Source organism: Mixophyes fleayi, unplaced genomic scaffold (assembly GCF_038048845.1).
Source record: "Mixophyes fleayi isolate aMixFle1 unplaced genomic scaffold, aMixFle1.hap1 Scaffold_29, whole genome shotgun sequence".
NCBI classification, from domain to species: domain Eukaryota; kingdom Metazoa; phylum Chordata; class Amphibia; order Anura; family Limnodynastidae; genus Mixophyes; species Mixophyes fleayi.
Genome location: NW_027446953.1, coordinates 3649281 through 3666883, shown reverse-complemented (window position 1 = coordinate 3666883; position 17603 = coordinate 3649281).

The window sequence follows — 17603 nt, the reverse complement described above, 5'->3', positions numbered from 1 at the left end:
CACTGAGTATTTTAAGAGCATAATGTAAAAGTTTAACTGAAGGAAAGGAGTGGTTGTAAAGTGGGAGGGGGTTGGACTTTGTGACATATCCTGTACAGTCTGAAAAAGCAAAACGCACCGCACAGAGTGAATAACTACCCCTCTGTTTCTATATAGTCATGTATTCAAATACCCTGGTTATCAATGAGGGGAGGTGCACCCAACAACACAACATTGTAACGTTTGAGAAAAACAATAGAGAGAGAAGAAATTATATTTATGGGGCACTAATGTTATAAATAAATTATCCAAAATTAAAAATAATATCCTTTATTGTATGTATTAAAAACAATTATAGTGAAATATTTAAAAAAAAGATGATAATGGAGTGTTGAAATAATATGAAATACAGATAAAAAGGTAGTAAAACTACCCAGCTGCATCGCTGTTTGAATGTTGCTGTTTTATAGTAATCCACTCATATACAAGTGTGAGCAATGGCGCTGGATCTACTGGGGAGGGAGGTACTTATGGAATCCAAAACCCGCTAGATCCGACAACGCAACAATGACGTTTTGCCTCAATTCAGATCCGAGGACGTGCAAAAGTACCGAGCCAGCTTGTGAGCCTACTCGGATTCCCTAAGTTCGGATGGGTTCGGTTTTCAGAGCACCGAGCCCGAGCATCTATAGGAATAGTCAATAACATGCAGTCTTATTATATAACCTACTGACAATGTCTAAAGTGAAAACAATATGGGAAACAGCATAGTATAGAATGTATAATTATTTACTGTATTGTAAGCTATCGTCATGTTAGCAGCCACTTTATTCCTCAGTAAGTTTACAGAGAGTATACAACGGTGGGCTGGCAATAATGGGAAGGGGACTATTTTTCCCATGGGTCAGTCACCCCAACAAGTATGAGGGCTGTCCCAGTTTACATGGCTACAGCCTAGCCCAGTTGCTGTGGCCTCGTACATCTCAATACATTGGTTGATATAACTCGGTAGCAGTCAGTCTGTTTTTACAGGCGCTATGGAGTGTACTAATGGTAACCAGGCTCATACAGCCTCACAAAACACATATGGGGTAAATGTATCAAGCTGAGAGTTTTCCAGCAGGTTTGAAAAACCAATCAGATTGTAGCGATCATTTATTTAGTACATTCTACAAAACGATAGCTAGAATCTGGTTGGTTGCTATAGGCAACATCTCCACTTTTCAAACCTGCCAGAAAACACTCAGCTTGATACATTTACTCCTAGATGACATTAGGTACAAGTCATCAGCACCTAATAGTCCACTTATGGCAACCAATTATCAGCCTGTGGCAGAGGGGGCAGAGTTCTACAAACAACAAACAACAAAAGCTCCTTTTTTTGTGAACATCCCCAGTCTATATCTCTTCGGCCTACGCTAAATGTAGAAAATGGGACACCTGGGAGGTAAGTCATCAGGTGTGCAGTTTGGGGCTTTCCCTTGCCACAAAAACCCAACACTCAAATTAAGACAGTTCTATGGGAACCTCCCTGTTACTGCCTGAATAAAATAAACAATTATACATTGTCATCAGCCTAAGAGTGTGGGAATTTGCCTATGTTGTAATGAAATTTGACTTCAACAAAATGGCCGCCATTATTGTTCTTACTTATATTTTAGCTCTAGTGTATTGTTCATACTCATGACCACAACTCGCTAGTTCCGCCTCTGGGGAGACCAGTATAAATTTGTTAGAGTTGGCCTATACTTTAACATTGACAAACGCTTGGAGTGCGATAACACCGTTTCGGTAAAAAAAAAAAAAAGAATAGCATTGCGTGAGAAGTTTTCGCGCTCGAAAATAAGGTAAAATAGCAAAAAAATGACTTTTCACGCTCGAACTTCCAAACTCGCTAACAAATGAATACCCCTCATAGAGAGAAAGCCAAACCAAGTCTTCTTCTTTTAATCCACAGGGTATTAAAACCTTGCCACACAATGCAAACTACTCCTTTCAGAGGACTGCCACTGAGTAAACTCAGCCAATCACAAGGAGTTTCCCATACTAACTGTGATATGATTGGCTAGTGAGGAAGGGCAGTCTTGGGCACTCCCTGCTTTATTTAATAGTCATTAAATCTCTACTAATGTGTGAAAAACAATTACTATGGCTGTGCAGCTCCATTGATGTCAATAGGTCATTCATTTCTGTAGCCCAATCATTTCAGTTTAGTTTCTATATGTAGCACACAGCTCCATTTAAATAAATGGGTTATAGGAATGGATAGGCCGTAGAAATCAAAGGGAAAATACAGCACAAAGCTCTTTCACTATAAAAGCTGACCCCATGGATTCTGGCCAACAGAAGCAGTTCACTCTATGGTCCTACACTACGTTTAACAACCCAGTCATTGTAGCATAACTGTTTATTTTATTAACCAATTGCTAATTTGAGAAGATCCAGAAATCCTGGACTGCCAGTTGCAGATGACGATTTGATTATCCAAAGTTTTCCTGAGATTTCTTGGGTTTAAAGAGAGCTCTGTTACTTTCTATAACCTCTTTGAAATCATAAGCATCCAAGAAGGAACTTATAAACAAGTGTGTCCTTATGAGGCAGGCTGAAACCAAACACTCAGATAACAGGTTTGTATTCCACCTTGAGGTTATATCACTACTCTTGTAAATATTATATCACACTCAACTAATACAAATAACCACGTTCCAACTGAGCCAGTAGAATAGACATATAGATATAAAACAAAGAAGTAGTTTATGTATACTGGTCGCAATCTAACTACTAAATATGAAAATATTTGGCACAGATGGAGGATTTCTCCTTATGTTGCAGGAGAATTGCGAGAGGTAGATCTTTCTTACAAACTATGCCCTAGACCAGTGTTGGCTAACCTGTGACATGCCAGGTGTTGTGAAACTACAAGTCACAGCATACCCTTCCAGCAATACGCTGCTATATATTGGCAAAGCATGCTGGGACTTGTAGTTTCACAACACCTGGAGTGTCACAGGTAAGCCAACACTGCCCTAGACAGACGCTCAGCCACTATTATTTTAATATTAGAAGATTATAGATCTAAATACCTATTTTAAAATAAATTTAGTGATAAGGGTTGCTGTTTACTTATTATTATAAATATTATATTCTATGTAACAAAATATATGTTATTAAGAAGACTAATGTTAATGACTAAAGACACTTCAGATAAAAATTATTATGACATTTTATATACTTTTACATAACACACTTAACTAATATTGTTCTATAATTTACAATAGGCTTAAATGTTGGTGTATTTATTTTATGACACTGTTGTTACCCCTACCTGGGTTTCATTTTAATCTATTATTGTTAGGATTTTTAAGTAAGACGTCTAAAATTGCAAAAATTCAATATTTATTTTTTTGTGATTGGAAAAAAAAAATAGAAATAATTATTTCTCTCCCTGGGATGCATAGAACCATGGGAAGGCAACCTTTCCACCTATCAGTGCGCTGGCAAATATATTATATATATATATATATCTGTCCCATATATTTGGGAAATACATATGTGTTTTTAAATTGAGAGCTAACTTACCAAGGAGCTGCCCCAGAAGCCTCCAAACAGCAATTCAGCACCAGTACACCCTCTCAGCTACTGAAGCTGCTCAATCAATTTATAGGCTATAGCAGGTGCTTGAAAGGGTGGGGTTATCCTAAAAGTAACAAACACACAAATGTTTCCCCCAGCACGCTGCTATAGCCAGCAAAAGATCTGCCATTTCTACTGTAGATAAAAATGCAAAAGTCTTAGTTTCCCACATTTGCAAATCTATGTTAAAGCCACCCGCCACACCAAGGCGCTTTTGCTAATAGGATGGTCCTAACTCTAAACAGTGAGAGTCCCATATATTTGGGCCATACATATGTGTTTTTAAATTGAGAGCTAACTTACCAAAGAGCTACAATATTTACTACTATCTATTACGAACATAGCGTGTTGGTACCAATACAATGCATACTTTTATTTATATTCAATCCGGATTGCAATAGTTTATGTGGTATACCGGTATATTTTAATACTTTATTACATACAAGTATGTATTTACAATTTGGTTTTTATATCTATTTATGAATAAACAATTTGTCAACTTTATCAGCGCTTCCCCAATTATTTATGATTTTGACTTTTTACGTGGCAATTTCAGCAGGTTGCCAGGAGGGAGCTACAGATAATAGTTTATTGAAACTATATATACGGTTGTTAAGTCCTTCAGCGCCTGCATTGTGGGCTCCTATTAGAACAGGCACTATGTGAGCACTACAGCCAGCAGTGTGTGAGTACCAGTCTGACCAGTCCTGGCAGGTGTGGGCAATAACCTCCAAAATGTTTCATTATTATTGCAAAGTATTACAACTGCCCTCACCCGGCTGCTTCTTAATGCCACCCGGCTGACAAAATTGTCTGGGGAGACCACTGTACCAGACTTATAACATGTTCGTTTTATTACTGCTAATATAATGATATGGGAATTTCAGAAATTTTATTTTCAAGGAAACTCTTTTTAATTACACGAAAAGAAAAAGCATTACATATGAAATTGCTGCCAAAAATTACAATTAGATTTGTATGGAGTGCAAAACAGGGGATAGTTATTAAACCAGGGCAAAGCAGAAATAGCGCAGTCAGATTTATTTTGTTTTGAACAGTGTTTTTCTTCCCCGCATAACATTTATAGAACTATCCAAGAGGTTCTATCAAAGTATCTATTTTTTCCCATATAAAGGTCTCTTGGGCCCGCGCTGGATAAAGATGTTAATTTTGTACCTTTTTTTGGGGATTACAAAAACCACAAAAATTATATAACAAATGTTTTGAAAGCAGTTGCAACAGTCTTAGTTACAAATACATTGCATGTTGTAAGCATCATTTTTATACTTTTATCTGAAAAAGAAGCTTTAATCTGTGCATATCTGTTTTTCTATACTTTTAATAAACACAATGTGCTCAGTCCCCTCCAATATACCCAGTGATTACACCACCAGAGTTTGGGCGTTCACTGGAGGCCGCTATGACACATGACAGCGATATTGATAGGGCCCATGCGCGCATGCAATTGGGGGCACAGAAGCACATCTGGCTGCTACACACATATACATATATATATATATATATATATATATATACGAGCCGTGTGTATGTAATGTTCTCTGTATTTAATCACTCACTCTTAAACCTGCCACCACTGGAGTGTTAATTGAGCGCTTATTAACGCTGCACTTTTCAAACTGGAAAAGCGCTTAGAGCGCCCCTAGGGGAATGGAAATGATAAAACAAAGTATGGCTTACCGAGGTAAAGTACATGACATCAGTTTTGTAAACAAAAGAATGCAGTATTTCAGTCTAGAAATATATATGATATGGTACCCAGCACAGAGAGCTTTTGGCACATGTTGTTTGAAACCCTGTGACGTCAGAATGAAGACACTGCCGAGAGTGGGTTTAAAATACTTTTGAAAGTATTTGTAACCGCAGTGGTGAGAGGACCCGTTAGATGCACTCTATTCGAGAAAGTATTTAATTAACAATTAATGATTTAAGATCATTTTTAAATAAATGAACTGTAAATATCAAAGCTCTTTGTTGTGGGGCTGCAAGTTAACATTTATATCTATTAAACCATTATGCAGAGTAATTGAACTTTAAACAAAATGAAAAGTGTTGTCAGCTCATAGAAAGTCAGCTGTAACCAGAGAAATAAAAAGACTGAACCAAATGGCTGTGCTCCTCTCTATTCCAGAGCTGCTGATTGCTCTGCAGAGATTCATTCTGGCTCTGAACGGTTTTGTTTCACCAATTTACCATGCTTCTCTTCATCCTATGCAGTGTACATTGCTAGCGGGGCACAGCTATGACCCTGATTGCTGCCTTTCTTTAGCATCAGAGTGACAGCTGTAACCATGCCTATTTTGGGGGCATAGTCTGGAAAATTTGGTTTTTAAAGGTCTTGGCTCCTCATATTTGTTTTGTTGCTACTTCACCTTGTGTGAATTTCTGCATTCAGTATGCCAGATCCTGAAAGGATTGAAAGTATGAGATAAATATCTAATTTGTTCCACTTTCAATAATATTTGTAGCTGACCTGTTTTCTCAAAACTGCATGGTACACTGGATAAATATAAAGACCTCTGACATGTAATAATTTATTAGTATTTTTCTACATAATTTTATCTCTTTTATGTTTATAGATGTTATAGTTATGTACATGTGACACATAACTGTGCACAGTCAAAAGTGTTGAATAAGTGCAAAATGCAGCTTATATGATACACAATGTATCAGGCAGTCTCAACATTGAAACCACAAACTGGAAGACCTCTTTACCAGAAAGATTGTCAATTCCATAAAACTGTCCATTTTGGTTTTTAAGTACAGTAAAAAGTAAGTACACTTAATACTGCTATTTTTAATGAAAATTGTGTTTGTTTTGTTGGAAAGGTTAAAGGCATTCTGTAGTCACAAATGTTCTTTTCTTAAAAAGATTTGTCCATGTTCAGATGACTTAATGGTTTGTGCACACCGTCCTTTAACTCTTACCAGGTATATTACTTTTACTTTCAAGCTTCCATATTTCTGTTTTTTAGTCGCACATTCAGATATTATCTTTTATTTAGAAGGCACCAAAAATTGTCACAGCGCTGTACACTGGTGGTGAATAGAGTACACATTTAACAATATTACACAATGCAAACGTATACATAATTACACAATACAAAAACATACAATGACTAGTCAACAACAAAATGCTAGAGTATAAACAGAGAACATAGAATTGCAGATCAAGATATTGATAAGATAAGTTTCCAGTGGCATGGGCTCGAGAAACAGGGCTGGGGAGACGGGCCTAGAGGTGTAATGGAAAACACAAGGACTCATAAGAGCTTACATCCTAGAGGGAACGGGGAGACAAATATAGGGTGGCACTGAGTGAGGAGTAGAGATGGTAGCAAATTCATAGGAGTTAGGCTGGGTACACACGTCATAAATTTTCTCCCAATCAGCACTCCGATTCATGTATACACACTATACATGTTTTATAGAGATGGTCACTGACCCCCGTGTTTTGGTTTTGGATTCGGTTTTGGATCTGGATTACCGTCGTGTTTTGGTTTTGGTTTTGGTTTTGCAAAACCGCCATTGCGTGTTTTGGTTTTGGTTTTGGTTTTGTTTGGTTTTGTTTTGCTATTTTTTGGGAAAATCCATGTTTTTGGGCCTAAATTAACCCAATTTAGTGCTCCAACTGTTTTAGAGACAAGTAATCTAATTGTTGAGGTAATAAATCATCCAAAAAAACAGTTTAATTCTTCGTTGGTAGGCCTATTCTACACACAAAACAGATTGTCTTCCTCTCCATCTATGCATATTGGCAATGCAGCCATCGTCTTTGAATGTATATTACACCCTACACTTATAGTTAAATATGTAAAGAAATGGAAAAAGCCAGTTTGGTTTCTGTCTCTCAAGGCCCCCCTCCACTTGTATAAAATACCAAAAAATTCAGCCATTATAGACTGTACAATATTAATTGACATGGAGAAAGACAGTTTGGTTTCTGTCTCTCAAGGCCCCCCTCCACTTGTATAAAATACCAAAAAATTCTGCCATTATAGACTGTACAATATTAATTGACATGGAGAAAGCCAGTTTGGTTTCTGTCTCTCTAGGCCCCCCTCCACTTGTATAAAATACTAAAAAATTCAGCCATTATAGACTGTACAATATTAATTGACATGGAGAAAGACAGTTTGGGGTCACTCTGTCTCTCTAGGCCCCCCTCCACTTGTATAAAATACCAAAAAATTCTGCCATTATAGACTGTACAATATTAATTGACATGGAGAAAGCCAGTTTGGTTTCTGTCTCTCTAGGCCCCCCTCCACTTGTATAAAATACTAAAAAATTCAGCCATTATAGACTGTACAATATTAATTGACATGGAGAAAGACAGTTTGGGGTCACTCTGTCTCTCTAGGCCCCCCTCCACTTGTATAAAATACCAAAAAATTCAGCCATTATAGACTGTACAATATTAATTGACATGGAGAAAGCCAGTTTGGTTTCTGTCTCTCTAGGCCCCCCTCCACTTGTATAAAATACTAAAAAATTCAGCCATTATAGACTGTACAATATTATGAAAAATGGACAAAGCCAGTTTAGGGTCACTCTGTCTATGACACCCTACCCTTAAGGATAAATTGCCCTAACAGCAGCCTTTCAAGATGGTATGTGATATGGAAATGCCACAAGTCCCTTTCCTCTTTGGGGGTAGATTGCACCCTACACTTACATAGAAAGTTTTAAAAAGATGTTATCGGCATCATCTTCAGCTTCATCCTCACCCTCATCAGTGTGTACGTCATCATCACAGACTATCAATTCATCGCCGCTTGAATCCGCCATTAGAGAACAGTCAGTGCTTGGATGTCTTGGATGGTGAAGGCCTTCCTCGTGGAAGATGTAGTTCATTTTTATAAACATCATTTTCTCCACATTTTTGGGAAGTAACCTTCTACGGCGATCACTGACTAAGTTCCCTGCTGTGCTGAACACTCGTTCAGAGTACACACTGGAGGGTGGGCAGCTTAGGTATTGCAAAGCAAGTTTGTACATGGGTTTCCAAATGGCCTGCTTTTCTTCCCAGTAAGGAAAGGGACTGTCTGACATTTCCATATCAACTACCTCTTGAAAGTAATCCTCCACCATCCTTTGCATGTTTATACTCATATTGGATGGAGTTATGGGCAAAGTGACACATTTTTTTGAAAAATCCTTCAAACCAGCCCAGATGTTAAATTGTTCTCGTCTGCCCCCTGTGTCTTCCCTGCTTCTTTTTTGGAAATTTAATTTTTTACGAGCAACAGCTTGAGAAAGTGAAGGAGGACACGTCGTCAAGCCGAGGCCCAGTTCAGCGGCCAACTTGCTGAGCAATAGCTCCTTGCAAAAGTTCACATCTCGCTCATTTACAAGTAAAGACTCAATGTAGCTTTTAAACCTTGGATCAAGCACAGTGGCCAAAACGTACTGATCCGAGTTCAAGATCTTAATAACTCGAGGATCATTGTGAAGCGAATTAAGTACTTGATCGACAAGGCCAACATACTTTGCTGAATTGCTTGCTTTCAGCTCCTCCTTCATTTTCTCAAGCTGCTTTTCCAATAGTCTAATTAAAGGAATGACTTGGCTCAAACTAGCAGAGTCTGCACTGACCTCACATGTCACAACTTCAAATGGTTTCAGCACCTTGCACAGCACTGAAAGGATTCCCCACTGTGCAAGAGTGAAATACATCCCCCCTCCTTTCCCAATGTCATGACTTGTGCAATATGCTTGGATGGCTTTGCGCTGTTCCTCCATCCTCTGAAGCATGTACAGGGTGGAATTCCACCGAGTTACCACCTCTTGCTTAAGTTGGTGGCAGGGCAAGTTAAACTGCTCTTGGAGCTGCTGTAATCTCCTACATGCTGTGGCTGAATGCCTGAAATGGCCTGAAATTTTACGGGCCACCGAAAGCATCTCCTGCACCTCACGGTTATTTCGTAGGAAGCTCTGCACCACCAAGTTGATGGTGTGAGCAAAACAGGGAATATGTTGGAAATCACCCAGCTGTAATGCTCGCACTATATTGTTGGCGTTATCTGAAATGACATACCCTGGGGAGAGTCCGAGTGGTATAAGCCATGCATCAATCACATCTCTCAGTTTGCGTAACAAATTGTCAGCCGTATGCCTGTTAGTGAAGCCGGTGATACAAAGAGTGGCCTGCCTGTGACAAATGTTACGTAGTGGTGTACATGCTGCTGCTGTTCCTGCTGGTGAAGGTGAATGACCAACCCAGTGGGCTGTCACAGTCATATAGTCTTTGGTTTGGCCACTTCCACTTGTCCACATATCTGTGGTTAAGTGAACAGTGGGCAGAATGGCATTTTTCAGCGCAATCTCTACATTTTTACACACTTTTTGGTATAGTTGTGGAATAGCTTTACGGGAGAAATGGTGTCGCGATGGAATTCTGTAACGCGGACACAAAACCTCAATTAACTGTGAAAAACCAGCTGCGTTTATTGTGGAGATTGGACGCAGATCTAACACTAACATTGCAGCCATGGCGTCTGTGATTCGCTTGGCGACTGGGTGACTGCTGTCATATTTGCTTCCCCTCGCAAATGATTGTTTCACAGTTAATTGCTGAAATGTAGGACTGCTCATTTTATTCACCTGCCTCTGGGATGACGATTCACCCCCAGCAGCAGCAACAGCAGCAGCAGGACTAACGCTTTCTTCAGAGGAATCAATAATAGTGCCGGAGTCATCCAGCCTTAAGTGGGATGCCGGGCTAACTCCGAGCGCTACTGAGGATATTGATGAGGATGGTGTGGTGGGTGTATTTTGTAGCCGTCGGTATGTCGGTGAGCGGAGGGTCTTAGCTGATGAGGGAGTGCTTGTATTCTTTTGGGAAGAACTTTCAGCTTTTCCCAACACTTTGCCATGAACTCTCGTTAAATGGCGTAACATAGACGAGGTTCCAAGATGGTTAAGGTCCCTCCCTCGACTGACTGTGGCTTCACATACACTACAAATGGCTATACAATTGTTGTCTGGATTTGGGTAGAAATAATTCCACACATAAGAAGTGGATTTTTTTGTTTTATGCCCAGGCATGACAATGGCCTTTTTCTTGTCACGTGCCAGAACTGCTGCCACTGGTGCAGGACTTACACAAACAACCTCATCCTCATCAACATCCTCATTAGCGCCCTCGTCGCCTACACAAATCTCCCCCTCATCCTCTTCTAATTCCAAAGTGGCATCCTCAATTTGGGTATCACCGGCTACACTCGGGCTATTAAGGCACACATCAGCAGAATGCTCACGATTAGACATCCCACTGTTGGATGGACTCTCCACAGGGATTGTTGTCATTTGTGAATCAGAGCAAATATTCTCCTGTAATGCCTCACTGTTATCTTGCAGCTCAGCTTTGACGCGTAACAGTAGTTGTGCACCAATTGTAGGCTGGGTAACTTTTTGGGATCTGCCACTAATAGCCAAAGGTGAAGGCCTCATTCTCTCTTTGCCACTGCGTGTGTAGAATGGCATGCTTGCAATTTTTTTTTTATCGTCACTTAACTTTTGCTCAGTTACACTTCTTTTTCGCTTCAATACAGTAAATTTTTTTTTGGTTTTTGTTTTTTGCACTAATTTGAAAACACTCTGTTGTTTGACATCGCCTTGGCCAGATGACGTACTGGGAACACTAACATCAGGACTGGTGACAGAACCTGGTTGCTCATTTAGATCATATGTGGACTGCTTTGAATCCATTCTGAGCGCAAACCACTGGGGAGTGCTAAAAATTATTTAGTAGATTCTGCTGACAGTTATGACTTTTGACAGCCAGAAATATTAATGCACAATTAGGGAGGACACCCCAAAAACACTGAGGAGTGCTAAAAATTATTTAGTAGATACTGCTGACAGATATGACTTTTGACAGCCAGAAATATTAATGCACAATTAGGGAGGACACCCCAAAAACACTGAGGAGTGCTAAAAATTATTTAGTAGATACTGCTGACAGATATGACTTTTGACAGCCAGAAATATTAATGCACAATTAGGGAGGACACCCCAAAAACACTGAGGAGTGCTAAAAATTATTGAGTAGATACTGCTGACAGATATGACTTTTGACAGCCAGAAATATTAATGCACAATTAGGGAGGACACCCCAAAAACACTGAGGAGTGCTAAAAATTATTGAGTAGATACTGCTGACAGATATGACTTTTGACAGCCAGAAATATTAATGCACAATTAGGGAGGACACCCCAAAAACACTGAGGAGTGCTAAAAATTATTGAGTAGATACTGCTGACAGATATGACTTTTGACAGCCAGAAATATTAATGCACAATTAGGGAGGACACCCCAAAAACACTGAGGAGTGCTAAAAATTATTGAGTAGATACTGCTGACAGATATGACTTTTGACAGCCAGAAATATTAATGCACAATTAGGGAGGACACCCCAAAAACACTGAGGAGTGCTAAAAATTATTGAGTAGATACTGCTGACAGATATGACTTTTGACAGCCAGAAATATTAATGCACAATTAGGGAGGACACCCCAAAAACACTGAGGAGTGCTAAAAATTATTTAGTAGATACTGCTGACAGATATGACTTTTGACAGCCAGAAATATTAATGCACAATTAGGGAGGACACCCCAAAAACACTGAGGAGTGCTAAAAATTATTTAGTAGATACTGCTGACAGATATGACTTTTGACAGCCAGAAATATTAATGCACAATTAGGGAGGACACCCCAAAAACACTGAGGAGTGCTAAAAATTATTTAGTAGATACTGCTGACAGATATGACTTTTGACAGCCAGAAATATTAATGCACAATTAGGGAGGACACCCCAAAAACACTGAGGAGTGCTAAAAATTATTTAGTAGATACTGCTGACAGATATGACTTTTGACAGCCAGAAATATTAATGCACAATTAGGGAGGACACCCCAAAAACACTGAGGAGTGCTAAAAATTATTGAGTAGATACTGCTGACAGATATGACTTTTGACAGCCAGAAATATTAATGCACAATTAGGGAGGACACCCCAAAAACACTGAGGAGTGCTAAAAATTATTGAGTAGATACTGCTGACAGATATGACTTTTGACAGCCAGAAATATTAATGCACAATTAGGGAGGACACCCCAAAAACACTGAGGAGTGCTAAAAATTATTGAGTAGATACTGCTGACAGATATGACTTTTGACAGCCAGAAATATTAATGCACAATTAGGGAGGACACCCCAAAAACACTGAGGAGTGCTAAAAATTATTGAGTAGATACTGCTGACAGATATGACTTTTGACAGCCAGAAATATTAATGCACAATTAGGGAGGACACCCCAAAAACACTGAGGAGTGCTAAAAATTATTTAGTAGATACTGCTGACAGATATGACTTTTGACAGCCAGAAATATTAATGCACAATTAGGGAGGACACCCCAAAAACACTGAGGAGTGCTAAAAATTATTTAGTAGATACTGCTGACAGATATGACTTTTGACAGCCAGAAATATTAATGCACAATTAGGGAGGACACCCCAAAAACACTGAGGAGTGCTAAAAATTATTGAGTAGATACTGCTGACAGATATGACTTTTGACAGCCAGAAATATTAATGCACAATTAGGGAGGACACCCCAAAAACACTGAGGTGTGCTACAAATTATTTAGTAGATACTGCTGACAGATATGACTTTTGACAGCCAGAAATATTAATGCACAATTATGGGGGACACCCCAAAAGCGCTGGGGAGTGCCAAATATGAAGAAAAAATAATAAACCTCTATCCTCCTCTCTGCACTAGCGATTTTGGTTAGAGCAATTGCAAGAACAATATTGTATTCTCTGTCCCTGCTCTAATTAGCCTATGACTACACCCTGCTCTCTCCCTCTGTCAAATGGCGATGGATTGCTGTGGAGGCGTGTATTTATAAAGTTGAAGTATCGCGAGAACCGAGTCCCGAGATCCGACGACGTCACAATGACGTTCGGCCTCGATTTGGATTCGGAATGGGCGGGAGAGTACCGAGCTGCTCAGCTCGGTACTCGGATACCCAAAGTTCGGGTGGGTTCGGTTCTCGGAGAACCGGACCCGCCCATCTCTAATGTTTTACAAGATTCTTCTTCACAACTGTGCTCTTCATCTATCATAACCTTCGGCTCATGATTCTCATCATTCGGATCATGACTCTGTATTGTAAGCTCCATGCAGATCAGGAGCGTGAGAGCATACACACTGCAGAATGACATTGTTCCAACGTTGAACGAGATTTTTATGTTTGGTTTAAAAATCAAATAAAACGATATTATGTGCTTTGTATACACTAATGCAGTATCGGGCCGAACAGTCATTTATCAGGTGATTGGCCCGATAATTGGCTGAAAACCCTGTAGTGTGTACCCAGCCTTAGGAGGAGGAAGGCTGACAGGCTTGAATGTAGATTTGAGTCTTGAGCAGGGCCGGATTAACCCTAGGGCTAACTGGGCTACAGCCCAGGGGCCTCAGGCATTAAGGGGGCCCTTGAAAGTGCTCAGCAGCAGTATTGATCGGTCGGGGGCACCCCCGGTGCGATCAATGCTGCTGAGCACTTTCACTGCGGTCCTTCCCCGGCGCGCTGTAGTCTCTTTACTGAGGAGATCTCGTGAGTCTCACTCTCACGAGATCTCCTCAGTAAAGAGAGTACAGCGCGCCGGGGAAGGACTGCAATGCCAGGAGGAGGTAAGTGCCTTGAGGGCGGCTCGGCTCAATGGGGGGGAATCTCGGATCACGGGGGGGCCTCACGGGGGAATGAAGGTCCCCATAGCCCTGGGGCCTCCATTCCCTTAATCTGGCCCTGGTCTTGAGGGCTACTCTAATAAAGCATGGCAGAATGGAGGAGGCAGAAGGAAGTGTTGGTAGAAATTAGGTTGGAGGTGTAGGGGGGGGGGAGAGGAGAGACTGAGGTCTTTGTAGATGTTAAGATAAAAACCCATATCTTTATTTCCATTGTCATAAAAAGTGGCACATCTCTGCTGTGATCTCTGCAATGAACACAATTGTATCCACAGCTTTGTGTTGTAGTAAAACATTATCTTTATTAATATTATTTATTAATGTCAACTGAAGATGGAAAACAAACTTGTGCCTAGTAAAGGGACTGCATAGTTTTAGGATATCCCTCTGTACAGGTTGGTGATTAGAGTCTACCTACCCTTTTGCATGTTATAATATTTTTCAGTATCCTCTGTCTGCCCACAATAAGGACATACCCTGCCTCTTATGTTGTCAGGACCTCCATGCAACTGGGCCACACTCACAAGCTGTTTGTGTTGTAAGAATATTATCAAACATGAAAAAGATGGACAGTTGAGGAATAAAACTGAAAGATGCTGTTGACTATTTTGCAAAAAAAACCAACCTGAATATTTCTTGTTTTGTTCTTACCAGAATAATAACAGGACACAAACAACACTAGATATATAATGGTTTAATGATTTAATGTGCAGACTCCTTTGTATAAGCTTTTTGGCTTTCAGTGGAATGTCCTAATGCTGTATTGTGTGGATGTGCTGTGCAAGTCTGTGCATTTGTGAAGCAATAGTGGAAAAACAATTCCTAATAACTACAACTATTTTTTTATTAGAGATGTCATGTCCCTTTAGAACTAAAAAATTACATAATCGTGTATATCTACTCAATATGTGTTTCAACATAAATACTAAGCTAAGGAAAGATACACAAAACTTACTAACCTCCACAGTATGCGACTGGGTCTCGATTTCCTTCCACATGGTTGCATAAAAACATTGCTAGTAACATTCCAATTTGGAACAAAAGCACGCAGCTCTCCCTTTTCAAGCAGAGCTGCGTGAAGTGGAGCAGGGTCCAGCCACCTCAATTATACAGTGGCCCAGGCTTGGAGGGGGGGTTTCCAGGCAGTAGAACCCCCCCCCCCTCGGTTTGCCTATGCTACATACAAATCAGATTAAATAGAAATATCTGCTGTTTTCCAACTTTATAAATCAAATGGAATTTTTGTTTCCTGCAGTAGTCCATATTGAAATGTCAGTTAAGTAATATAAACATACTTGCCAACCTTATGTTGGCCGGGTCCGGGAGATCCTGGAGGACACGAAGGGGTGTATGTGCCGAGGGGGCAGGGCTTCACGAATTGCGTCATTTTGGTCCCGTCCCCGGTGACGTAATGCCTGTTTTGGCATTACGTCAAAGAAGCATTACATCACTGGGGGCAAATCATGAAGCCCCCTCCACCCATACATGACGGCTTTATTTTACTGAAGTTGGCATGTGCGTAAGAATCGCCAGCTCTCCCGGGATTCCGAGAGACCTACCCGAAATTCGTGAGTCTCCCGGACATTCCGGGAGAGTTGGCATGTATGAATATGAATGGTCGGCCATGACTTCATATAATATATTTATGTTAGTGATTTAAGTGCTATCAGCTGGAGGGGTCAATATGCAATCAGTAAAAACAGCAGAGGCTAGCGAGTGCTGCTAATGTCATCATCGTTATGTATCATTGTATTAACCATTAATTAAAATGTTAGTGTGTGCCATATCAGTACTTGTATATGTTTGTGAAGGTCTGTGTGTCAGACACATGCATAGATTTCGTTCGGCTAAGAGGGAGCAGGTGTTCTACCATTTACACAGCTCTATATATTATTTCTAAAGCCGCTGAGCATATACCATATCGGGAGCAAATGCAAAAGAATATCAAAATGTTAAGTCTATTTTAGCACCTCCAAGAGTTTGGCCTTCAAGGACTAGCTGTGAATTTAGAAACTAATATGTTTGCAGATAGACTCAATGTGCTGGAGCTGTCTGCCAGCGTTTCAGATGTTGCCAGCAGAATTAATTCACTTTAAAAATGAAATATGACAGAATAAATTATTGTGGACTATTGGTCGATGTGACATGACAACCATCGCATGTCTCCATATGGTACATATATGTTGTCTGTGACCACTTGTTATAGAGCTCGCTGTACACTGGCATCCAAAATGAGAGTTTCAATATAAATCGGATTCTGTTATGTTTGTGGTAGAAAATAAACACTTTGTAGAAGTCAGGAACATTGTTATTATTGATCGGTAGCTTTAAAACTTGGAAACTATTAGAGTATTGTAAACGGTAGTGTATAGAATAACATATAGAGCTGTACATAACACAGGCTATGCCAGTAACCACCATGGGGTAAATGTATCAATGTCCGGATTCTTCAACTCCGGCGAGATCAGCGTCTTCAGCGCTTAAATTTAAAGCGGCGCTGCCTTGTAAAGGGAAACTGCCTTTACAAGGCATCGCCGCTTTAAATTTAAGCGCTGAAGACGCTGATCTCGCCGGAGTTGAAGAATCCGGACATTGATACATTTATCCCCATATGTTAAGCTCACGTGAAAGTTGCTGGGGGAAGCTAGGTACAATAATTGGCCCACAGGTACTAGGGTGGGCTGATCATTGTGGAGGTGGGGGTTAAAACACAGGGAAGGGATTTCATGATTTATATAATGGGTAGACAAAACTGCTAATTGATAGTCCTATTGAGTAAATGATGCCAGCACACTGACCAGGGGGTAAATTTATCAATCTGCGGGTTTGAAAAAGTGGACATGTTGCCTATAGCAACCAATCTGATTCTAACTGTCATTTTGTAGAATGTCCTAAATAAATGATAACTAGAAATTGATTGGTTGCAACATGTACACTTTTTCAAACCCGCAGCTTGATAAATTTACCCCCAGGAATGCTTGAGACTTAAGGTGCTACAAATTGTGGGATGAAATATGTCTGTGGAATATAGGGAGGCTCCAATCCCTAAGCTTTCCAGACACATGTCATTCCTGTATATAATTCTGAAAAAAACGTATATCACTGTTTTTCTTTGTGTGTGTGTTTTTAAATTGCTATGCTTGATAAGGGAGAAGCATGTAATACACCCATTCTATTCTATATATCCATTTGCATTCATACTTGCACCTTCCTGCAA